Consider the following 11,890-nt stretch of genomic DNA (forward strand, 5'->3'; position numbering starts at 1 on the left):
AGAGACCACAAGTAGACAGAGAGGCAGGCAGAGAGAAAGAGGAGGAAGCAGGCTCCCCACTGAGCAGGGAGCCGGACGTGGGGCTCCATCCCAGGACCCTGAGATCATGACCCGAGCTGAAGGCAGAGGCTTTAACCCACTGAGCCCTCAGGCGCCCCAAGGCCCATTTCATTTTTTAAAAAGATTTTATTTATTCATTTGACACACAGAGAGCACAAGTAGGCAGAGTGCAGGCAGAAGGAGAGGGAGAAGAAGGCTCCCTGCTGAGCAGAGAGCCTGATGGTGAGCAAGGAGCCTGATGTGGGACTCCACCCCAGGACCCTGGGATCACGATCTGAGCCGAAAGCAGCGGCTTAACCCACGGAGCCACCCAGGCATCCCTTAAGACCCATTTCAAAAACAACCTCTGAAGCCCTCCCTGATCTCCCCTCTAAAAACTTCATAACACTTTGTGCTATATTTTTAAAGCACACATATTTGGCCTTGCATTAATATTATTGTCTCTTTGTTTAATTTTTAGATATAGAATAAAACTCTCCCTTGAAGACAGTGATTGTATTTTATTCACTTTTTGAAATTCCTCTAGTGACTGGCCTTATGGTTCATACAAATTGTGCACACTTAAGTATTTGTTGAATTTCATTATGTCCTATCCTCTGGTTATTTAAATAATAGAATATTTTAAAAACTTAAAGTATGAATTGGTATTTGACTTACATCTCTAGTGCTAAGAAAAAGTACAACAGAACCCTCTGTATAGAATGGTATATATTTTATATAGGGATAATAGCATTTTTTTTTTTTTTAGAAAATCCAACTAAACATGTTGAAGTATGTACCGATGGGTTTTTAAATTATTTTAAATAATTATATGTATGACTAAACCACAGTAAATATAGACCTATGATAAATCTGGACCCATCCATAGAGTGATGACTCATGTTTTAAAAGATTCTAGTTTTCTCATCTCCCTTCTTCTCTCTTTCCTCAGTGCCTTTTCCCCTTCCTCCTGTTTAAACTCCCTGTGTTTTCTTTACTTCTCTAATTTGATAATCACTCAAAATAAGAAATCAGCAAGGGTTGTCTAACTCTTAAATCTAAAATACCATAACCACATTTAAAATTCTGAGAAGCCAGCATTCATATTAAATAATAGTCCTGATGAAATTAGTAATTATTGGGGCACCTGGGTGGCTCAGTATGTTAAAGCCTCTGCCTTCAGCTCAGGTCATGATCTCAGGGTCCTGGGATCGAGCCCCACATCAGGCTCTCTGCTCAGCGGGGAGCCTGCTTCCCCCTCTTTCTCTGCCTGCCTCTCTGCCTACTTGTGATCTCTCTCTCTGTCAAATAAAATCTTAAAAAAGAAATTAGTAATTATTAACCCTGTCCATCTAATTATAGCATTCTACCTCCCAGTGATCAAGGCACTCAAGAATGATGATTTAATTCTGCTCTCGTCTTTTCACTTTGTTTATATAGTATGTTGACACAAATCTCATGTTGACTAGAGCTCTATCAGAATGACTTACAAGCAAAAGAGAATCTACCATTTGCCAATCAGTATACAGTTTTTCTAAATTTTATACAATTTGTTTCTTGTATAATGTTCCCCATGCCTTTCCTGCTGAGCTGGGAGCCCCTCAAGTACAGAGAGCTTGTCTTATTTGCCACTGTTGCTCATTTGTCTCTGTAACCCCAGCACCCATGTTAATGCTTGACATGTGATAAGTAATTAATAGATACTGAGTAAATGAACTACAGCTTTGATCATAGAAGCATATGGTTCTGTGTGAGCTTTGTTGGGTTTAAATGTGTGTTTATACTGGTTATGGAACTTATCTGTGGGTGATGATTGTTAAGGAACAGTCTCATTTGTTACCTTAATGTGTGGGGTAGGTGTGCACATGTGTTCATGTGTATTATAGGAATCTTAGACATACTGCCAAGTCCTTAGAAAATAGAAAGCCAAGCCATGGGGCCTTGAAAGGGTCTCATGTAAGCAAGAATCAAAAGTTCATAGATAGAGTTCTAGATGCCTTTGCCATGGAAATCCATGGCCTCTCATTCCAACACATAGTGACTGCAGGGTCCCTGCGTGTCTTCTCTCTGTGTCTGTCTCTTTTTACCATGACCTTCTGATTCTTACTATGCTTCCCAGTTCTAAATCTTTATTCAGAGTGTAAGATTGAATTGCTAATTATCATCACATATCAGGCCCCATCATAAACCACAGCTCCTGGTCAGGAGCCCATGCCATAGCCTGTAGGTGGGGCACTTTCTCTGGAGAGGGGCCACAGACTTGATGGGTTCTATGACTGCCATTTCTAAGACCCCCTAATAGAATACAGTGGGAGAGAGGTGCCTGGGTGGCTCAGTTGGTTAAGCATCTGCCTTTGGCTCAGGTCATGGTCCTGGGATCTAGAGCCATGTCAGGCTCCTTGCTGGGTAGGGAGTCTGCTTCTCCCTCTGCCCCTCCCCTGGATCATGCTTTCTCTTACTATTTCTCTCTCAAATAAATAAATAAATAAAATCTAAAAAAAAAAAAAAAAAAGACTGCAATGGGAGGTATCTCTTTGAGCTATAAAGAACGTGTGTTATTGGCCACTATTGGGTGCTACATACTTTGCATTTATTTTGTTTAGAGGATTGGCAGTGGCCTTGTTGGAGATACAAAAAAGATTAAATGTTGTGGATTTATATCTGATGTCAAGGCAAATATGTCACGGAGGGTATATGTGTTTGTGTGTGTTAAGGGGCTGCCTTTCTGAAAGAGCTTAGTAGAGAAGGATCAGGTTTAAGTTGTTACCTCGACCTTACACCTAACTGTGTGTGACCATAGACAAGGGCCCTTTTACCTTTATTTCTACTTCCTCGCTTGTTACTAAACCACTCCTCTATGATCAAATAAATGTTAAACTCAGATCAGTAGGTGAATAGGATACGTATCATTAATGTATAAAACAATCTGAAAATGTTTAACAGGAGGAATCTATGTAAATTCAGCGTTCAATTAAATTTGGTGGGGATTAAAACCGTGTATGCATTTTAAAAAGTAGATTACAAATACGGTTGTCGTTTGCCATAGCTGCAGGGTTAGGGCTGATGGCTCTGGCCTTGTGCTGCCCTCCTGTGCTGCTTAAACAGCGCAGCAGGTCAGCGGCATTCCTGCCTGATGAATGCTTTTGAGGGGGGAATTCTATCTTATTACTTACCCTCTTCTGTCCTCCTGTGGCCACCGAGGGCCTAACTGTTCTTGATGTTCCTGTTTTCTTCAGTAAAGGGAGAGATGGAAAACTACTCTGAAACATTCTACGCCAGAAAATCTAAACCCGGGTTAAGGAAAAAGGCAACAGATTGCATTTGACACTGGAGATCTAATTGGTCCACTGATATAGGAAGATACTAAGCAGATTTTTGAGGTTTATAGAAGAATACCATTATGACAGAGTAAGGAAGGGCTTTTTGTCGGGAATAAATAAAAATGCAACTCATTGTCCTTTTAATATGCTAAGAATTTACAATAGACCCTTACACTGTTTCTTTGGTAAATAAGACAGTGTATTATAGTGGGAACAGAAGATGCTGTTCTACAATGAATTTCTAAGCAGAACATTAGCCAGTTGAAATATGAGACTCACAAGCAAGGCTAATTCTGTGCTAATTCTCTTAGCACATTCTCCAAAAGTGATTCCTTTCAAAGAGGTTTAAGGAAGTTTGTCAACATGACAACTTTTTGGAAGGTTCAGAAAAGATATTGAAAGAAGCATCATGAAACCATACAAAAAAACAAGTAGAGAGGATAATCAATGGGAGACACCTTTATAATGTGTTTACTCCCCATCTGCCAATGCTCAGACCTCACCCCTGGCCTGCTTCCAGACTAGTTGACTGATAATAGAACCTAGGTACCCTCTGCCTACACGAGGTACATGTGTGCATATTTTATTCTTGTGGGTATATAGCAGTCAAGATTTCACATCTTCCAGTCTACCAAAACTACACTTATCACCAGTGACGGGGCGCCTGGGTGGCTCAATGGGTTAAAGCCTCTGCCTTAGGCTCAGGTCCTGGGATCGAGCCCCGCATCAGGCTCTCTGCTTAGTGGGGAGCCTGCTTCCTCCTCTCTCTCTCTCTGCCTGCCTCTCTGCCTAATTGTGATCTCTGTCTGTCAAATAAATAAATAAAATCTTGAAAAAAAAAAAAAAAGATCACCAGTGACCTCCATGGCAGAATCCAATGGTGGGTCTTCAGTCTTTGTATTTCTTATCAGCAGCACTTGAACCATTTGATTTTTCTCTCCCTGAAACACATTCTTTTTTTTTTTTTTTTAAGATCTTATTTATTTACTTGACACAGAGAGAGAGAGAGAGAGAGATCACAAGTAGGCAGAGAGGCAGGCAGAGAGAGAGGGGGAAGCAGGTTCCCTGCTGAGCAGAGAGCCCGATGTGGGGCTCGATCCCAGGACCCTGAGATCATGACCTGAGCCGAACGCAGAGGCTTAACCCACTGAGCCACCCAGGCACCCCTGAAACACATTCTTTAATTTGGTCTCTAGGTCACCTCACTCTAGGCTCTCTTCCACTCCAGTCTGTGGCTCTTTTCCGGTCTCCTTTGCCTAGATCCTTCCCACCTTCTTGATTTCGAAAGGTTGTAATACAGTGAGGTATACTGCTCAGGCCTCTTTTCTTCTCAGTCTAAATTTACCTCCTTGGTGACCTCATCTGGTCCCATGGTTTTTTAGTCCCATCACCTAAATGCTGAAAATTTCCAAATCTGTATCTCCAACACAAACTTCTTTCCCCTGAATTCCAGACTCCCATATGCATCTGCTTTTACTCAATATTTCAATTTGGATGTCTATGGATAACTCAAGCTTAACGCATTCAAAGTGAAATGTGTCCCTCTCTCAGCCAACCTCATTTCAGCAAATGACCAAACTTTCCTTCAGCTGCTTAGGCCAAAAAGCTTTGGAGTCATTGTGGACTCCTCTCCCTGATACACACATTTCCAAACCTTCAGCTAATCCATAGGCTATGGCTTTAAAAACACCTCTATCAATTCTATCCTTTTTCTACTTACACTGCTACCATCCTGGTCTGAGGCAACATGACCTCCTTTTGGATTATTGCAGTGGTCTGCTAACTGGTCTTTCTGCTTCTCTCTTGCTTCTTTGAAGTATTTCCCACTGAGCAAAGTGATCAAAGTTAGCCAAAGTCCCATCAAAACTCTCGCTCAAAGACAGCTTATCTTAAATGGAATAAAACCCAAAGTCTTTAGCATGGCTTATAAAGTATACCTCATCTGGGCCCCTACCTACTGTCTGATTTCATTTCCTACCTCCCTGTCCCTACTTTATTTCTGGCTTACTAGTTCCCTTACTGTTCTTCAGCCATTCCAGGCACATTCCTACCTCAGGGCGCTGGGATTTGCTATTTCCTCTGCCTAGAACATAGAAAATTACATAGTCAATGCCCTCATTTCATTGAGGTCTCTATTCAAATGTCACTTTATCAATGAATTCTTTCCTTTTAATATAGCATCTGCCATCATTACTCTCTTACCCTGAAGTAGTTTATTTTTCTTTCTAGCACTTGTAACAACATGACACACTATGCTTATTTGTTTGTGTATTGTCTGCCTTCCACACTTGAGTATAAGCTCCATTGCATGAAAGTAGGACTTTGGCTATCTTTGTTTTCTACTGTGTCCCCAGAAAGCCTGGCATCTGGTAAGGGCTCATTAAAAACTTAATGAATGAAGGAATGAACAAATATTCATGTGAACAATTATTCAGAGAGTGGTCAGGAGTAGAAAATGAGCACTTTCTCTTCTCTCTCTCTCTCTCTTTTTAAGTGTAACTGCATAAACTGAAGACTGAGATCATAATCGAGGGAGGTTTTCTCCTTCATGTTTTTTCAGTTTAAAGAATAGAATGTGGCTGAAAACAGTGAATTGGTAGTGAATGTGTTTATTATCCCAAATTCTGTGTTCTAGTCCAGAAGTTGTCCACTTACATTTCAGTCTTGGAAACTGAATAAATCAGGTAAATAAATCACATAAATCAGGTATGCAGTCACAATTCCAGTTCTGTTTATTTCCCATGCTTATGAAACAAGCAATACTAGTAAATCTGCATTTGCTTACTATATTTTACTTGGAAATGATGATTTGCCTCTAAGTAGGGATGCTTGAGGTATTTTTTTCTTTAAAGCATGACCTCACATCAATTTGCAACCCTTTTTGAATCCAGTTTCTTTCAAAGTTGCTACTTTTCTTTGCAGGAATTTAACTCTCATTTCCCCCAGAAACTTCTTCTTTTTTTTTTTTTAAGATTTATTTATTTGAGAGAATGAATGCACACGTGTGGTGAGGGAGGGGCAGAAGGAGAGAATTTCAAGTAGAGCCCCCCACCCCCTCCAACCCCTTGCTGAGCCACTGAGCGCACAGGAACCAGCCTGGGTCTGGATCCCAAGACTCACAAGATCATGACCTGAGCTGGAACCAAAAGGTAGGGGCTTAACTGACTGAGCCACGCAGGTGCCCCCTCACTGAAACTCTTTTTATGAATACTGCATTATAGGTAAGTTTAGGCAATGATTCCTCAGTCATAAAATTTACAAACCCACCACGTCATAGCAACTTCTACAAGTGTCATCATCTTGGACTCTGGACTGCTTCACAAAAGCAGGCACGCTAGTCTTTGTGCCTTTTCTGCTCTCTTGCGTGGCTTTGGAACACTCAGCCTTCTGTCTCAGTCCTTCATCTGTGAGGAGCATAATAGCATTTGTCTCATAACTGTGGTCTTAGAGGGCCAAATGTGATGACACCAGAAAAACTGTTTTCAAATATGTAAACTATTGTGTGCATCAGGAACATCTTGGGTTCTGCTAACAGAAACCCATTAACAAACTAGCTTGGAAAAAAAAGGTGGGGGGGAAATGTTTTATAAACACAGGGCTGTCCACAAAACTTAAGTCCAGGGAGTTGGACCTCATGAGCCTCGGGATCCAGAAACTGGGGAGTCTTCAGTGGCTAAGGGTTGTCTTTCTAAAACCCATGGTCTCTCTTCTCTACCCCTCTTTACATGTCCGTTTCTTTCTTCTGATACTCTACAGGTGATCTTTATCTGCATATCCATCATATATGGGTCAAAGATACCTTTCTTTTTTTTTTTTTAAACATATTCTTCTCTTGTTTCTTTTTTTAAAGATTCTATTTATTTGACAGAGATCACAAGTAGGCAGAGAGGCAGGCAGAGAGAGAGAGGAAGGGAAGCAGGCTCCCCGCTGAGCAGAGAGCCCGAGGTAGGGCTCGATCCCAGGACCCTGGGATCATGACCTGAGCCTAAGGCAGAGGCTTTAACCCACTGAGCCACCCAGGCGCCCCCAAAGATACCTTTCTTAAAACAGCTCTTTCATTTTTAAAACAAATTTTTAAAGATTTTATTTATTTATTTGACACAGAGAGAGAGAGCACAACCAGGAGGAGGCAGAGGGAGAGGGAGAAGCAGGCTCCCCGCTGAGCAGGGGGTCTGATGCAGGGTCTCAATCCCAGGATCCTGGGATCATGACCTGAGCCGAAGGCAGACGCTTAACGGTCTGAGCCACCCAGGTGCCCTTAAAACAGCTCTTTCAATTCCAAATCTTCATTACCTTATTCATCCCTAACTTACAATTTATAAACTGAAGTTTCTGAGACTTTTCAGGAGAGCGAATTTGGTTGGCCACGTTTAGGTCAGATAGGACGCCTCCTCTTTCCTCATCTGGTCAGGTTCAGGAATGGAATGGGAACAGCGTCATGTAATCAACTATCCCGCAGCAGAAGAGGCTAAGGGAACAGACTCTCTGAGAAAAGAGCACAGGACAGTGAAGAAACAATGAATGTTGCATACCTCCAGTGTGATACAAACATAAACAGATAGAGAACACCTCGTACATCCTCATTCCCATGCCTCTGTAACTTTTAATCTACTAAGTATCTGATGTAGCCATATGACTAATGGCACATTTGTAAATATGGACAGGTCTCACAGAGCCCCACCAACCAAGACAACCTTTCACATTATGGTTCAGATTCATGTTTCTAATATTATCTCTGTAGCCCTCTTAACAAACATAGCCTCTCTTTCTTTTCCTGAGGATCGAGTTTCAATGTATATACTGACTGTATCAAATTCTTAATCTTCCCTATTCCTTATCTCCCCAATTTCCCCCTCTATATTAATTAGAATTGACTGCAGGATGCTAGAGCAAATAGACCCCAAATGTAATGGTTCAGTGAAATAGAAATTTTTATGTTTTCTTTCAAGTCAGGGACCCAGGTTGATCACCTTCAACATGTGGCTTCCAGGACTCTTCTCTGGCTCCATCAGTAGAGTATGCGACTCTTGGTCTTGGGGTTGTGAGTTCAAGCCCCATGTTGGGTGTAGAGCTTACTTAAAACAAAAGCAAAATGAAAAACGTGTGGCTTCCAAAGTTGCGGTAGTATTCACCCTTATAGCCCATGGGAAGGGGGAAAGAGAGAGGCAGAAGCAGGAAGCTGATGTGACAGGTTTTATGCGCTGGACTTGGGAGACCACATACCACCTTTCCTTACATTATGTGGAAAATACCTGATCATAAGTCCATATCTATCTGTGCACTGGGAAATTTAGTGTGGCTAGGCAACTGTAAGCCCAGTTATAATTCTGAGACAAAGGGACAACGCAAGAATGGATCTGCGGGGACAGCTAGCAATCTGTTACCTCCTCCCTCTGTGTGACTGCTCTTCGTTAATGCAGGACTCTGAAATACCTAAGTGTGAGTCCTTCAAGACAGCCTTCATATCTCTGTCTTTCCCCAATCCCCTTCGCTCTTCGAACTACCTAAGCAATCCTACGTTTGTTCTGAGCTTTTCATTCTCTCCTCCCCAGCACTGCTTCATGCTCTTGTAGCCCTTGCTTGAACCTCTGAAGTTACCTGAATGACCTCCTTGAGTCAGCCTCTTCAGGCTCATACCCATCTATTGTCAGATGCCACTTCCTACCGCAAAGATCTGGTTGTCCAAGACAGTTTGGGCTGCTTAGCAGTTAGCCTCTCCTACACTGAGGCCATAATCACCACATACAAAGCATCTGAGCTATGCCTTTGTCGCTCAGGTGATCGTGCCAGATTGCCTCCAAACCTCTGTTCCAAATCCTCTCATCCTGGTCTTGTGACCCATGCTTCTACTCTCTTGCCTCATATCTATACTTTGCCCAACACCAGCTTCCTTTGGATTAACACCGTAATGGGACTGTCTACCACTTAGCTCTGTCCCTGGACACTGTCTCTCAAAGCCCAGGCTTCCCCTTGTTCAAGAGGCAAACCTGGACAGTGATCACGTTATTCACTTCACCAAAAGCTCCATCAGTTCCCATTGCTTACTGAGTAAAAGTGGGGTTTTTATTTGTTTGTTTGTTTGTTTTTTAGCATACCATCCATGGACTGCCAACTGTCTGATCCCATCCCCCAATTACCACCCCTACCAATACATCCTGATAATCTTGATATTTTTCTCCTTCTTCAAGATCTGAAGACGTGTACTCATATATCACTTCCTCGAAGGCTTCTTACTCCTCCCTGCTTTGGAGTTCATCTTTGTAACCTGTTCTTCCAGGTGCCACTTTCTACCTCTGCAATTTCTTGTGCACATGGTGGCCTCCCACACACCCAATGTATACTGCCTAAAGGCAGGGATCGTGACTTAAGTCATCCTTTTAAGCCCCATGCTGCTGAGAACAACTCTGTGGGGAACGCCTCACATATGGTAAGAGCACATCATTCAGCTGCTTAAAGCCTAGTAATGTCCCAGTGGCTTCCCATATCACTCAGTCCACGATAAAAACTCCATAGAGGCGGGGCACTGGGTGGCTCAGTTGGTTAAGCCTCTGTCTTCCCCTCAGGTTATGGTCCCAGAGTCCTGGGATAGAGCCCCACATCGGATAGAACCCCCACATCTGCTCAGTGGGAAGCCTGCTTCTCCCTCACCTTGCTGCTCCCCCAGCTTCTCCCCGCCCCCCCATGTCAAATAAATAAAAAACAAAAACCATACAAAAACAAACAAACAAACAAAACAAAACAAAAAACTCCACAGAGGCCTAGATGGTCTTGTGTGGTCTGAATTCCTGCTACCACTCCTCTGGCTGTTCCTGGAACACATCATACAAGATCTCACTTCAGAGGGTTTGCATTTGCTGTTCCCTTTATTGGGACACCCTTTCCCCAGCTATCCACACAGCTTGATTTCTCAAGTCCTCAGGGTTTCTCCCTAGGGCCACTTCCTCAGTGAGGCCTTTCCCTGCCACTTTGGTCACTTTAGGACCTCACAGCCCTCTCCTTTTCCTTGCCCCTGCTTCTCCTTTCTCTAGAGCACGTATCACTTCCTTACACAGTATATCTTTCCCTCCTGTATTTTTGTGTTTATTTTGTCTCCCCTCCCCCTCCTAGAACGTAAGTTTCATCGTCCTCTAAATCTGTTTACTGCTCTATCCGCAGCGCCTAGGATAATGCCTGATATATTGAAGGCGGTCAGTAAATATTTGTCGAAAGAGAAAAAGGATAAGCAAATTAGTAGAAGGTGTCTAATAAATATTTGTTCCACTGAATGAAAATGTCAGAAACAGTGGACTGTGAAATTTTCTCAAACTCTGAAAGTATGTGGGTTTCGGAGAACAGCGAAATTGAGCAAAAGCTGCCTCATTATAAACATCCTCGAGGAAGGATTAAAATTGGGTACTTGTGATGGGAGGGGCTGCTGGGCCAGGAAACTAGTACCTTCGCAGAAACATGGGGGGGGGGGGGGCTGCAGGCCTTCCCCTCACTGGGAGGACCGCATCTGGGAGGCGGGCTCGCCCTACCTCCGCATTTGGACACTTGACTACCACACAGGTGTTTGAAGTTATTTTGGGGTCCGCCTCTCTCGGTGTGTTAAAGACACGGAAATCTGGGCTGGCTTACATGACACTGCTCTGTTCTAAGGAGAAAACTATCCGGAGTGAAAACGACTTGCAAAAACACCGCTCAGGACAAGATTCTGGGTCCTGGGGAAGCAGAGCCCATTTTAGAGCAGTGCGAGTGGAACTTTTTGCCTTCTACCCAAGCTCCGCCTTCGCGCTGTTTTTCTGAGCATTTCGCCCTGGCTTACTCTTTCGCAGCCGAACGCTTTCCGCATGAGGATGGCGCTCTGATGTCCACATTCCCTCTTCCCCTGCGGACACTGTAGTATTTTTTTTTTTTTTTCCACGCTTCGTCGCTACTACAGCAGACGCCTGCCTTTTTTACCCGCACCGATCTCCGGTGCCTGGACTGTAAACAAAACACTTTAGATCATAGCAAGGTCGGTGTAAGCACAGCCTTTCTGCAGGCGGCCCGTTGTCTTAAGGTGGCGTGACTGTGACTCGTTTACTTTTCAGGATTAACAAAGCAACAAAATGGTGCTCCTACATATTACTGGAAGAAAGATTCAGGGTGCGTAGGGGGTGGAAATACTGATTTTCTACTTTTATGGAAGATATTAATTCCATTAATAAAATCCAACTCTTGAGGTATGTTGGAATGGAATGGAATATCTCCTTTTACATATATGTGGTACTTTATTCCTACATGTGAATTTATGCTTATATATATTATAGAATTCCTGTGTAGGCTAGCAATTAGGTAAAAATGTCAACAATGACCTACTTTCAGGAATAGGGTATAAATTATGGAATGGAGGCCTACCCTAATTTTCTCATCCTTCTCCCCCCTTTTCCAGCCCAGTAAATTAAGTAGTGCATTTGACGTGGAAAAATAGAGACAAGACCTCTCACTCAGGCTCTCACAGGATCAGACAAATATTTTCTGTCAAGCAGGTAGTAAGTCCTGACTTTGAA

General features: G+C 42.9%; 1 long non-coding RNA gene across 1 annotated transcript; it reads right to left on the reverse strand.

Annotated features, from left to right (window-relative positions):
* Positions 1-7,422: 7,422 nt before the first annotated feature.
* Positions 7,423-11,397, reverse strand: LOC308348402. The gene is made up of 3 exons (XR_013967330.1): positions 11,164-11,397; positions 8,330-8,434; positions 7,423-7,844 (listed from the first exon to the last, which is right to left on the reverse strand). It is a non-coding gene; the product is annotated as an uncharacterized lncRNA (long non-coding RNA).
* Positions 11,398-11,890: the final 493 nt, after the last annotated feature.

Source organism: Martes martes, assembly GCF_963455335.1.
Source record: "Martes martes genome assembly, chromosome: 8".
NCBI classification, from domain to species: domain Eukaryota; kingdom Metazoa; phylum Chordata; class Mammalia; order Carnivora; family Mustelidae; genus Martes; species Martes martes.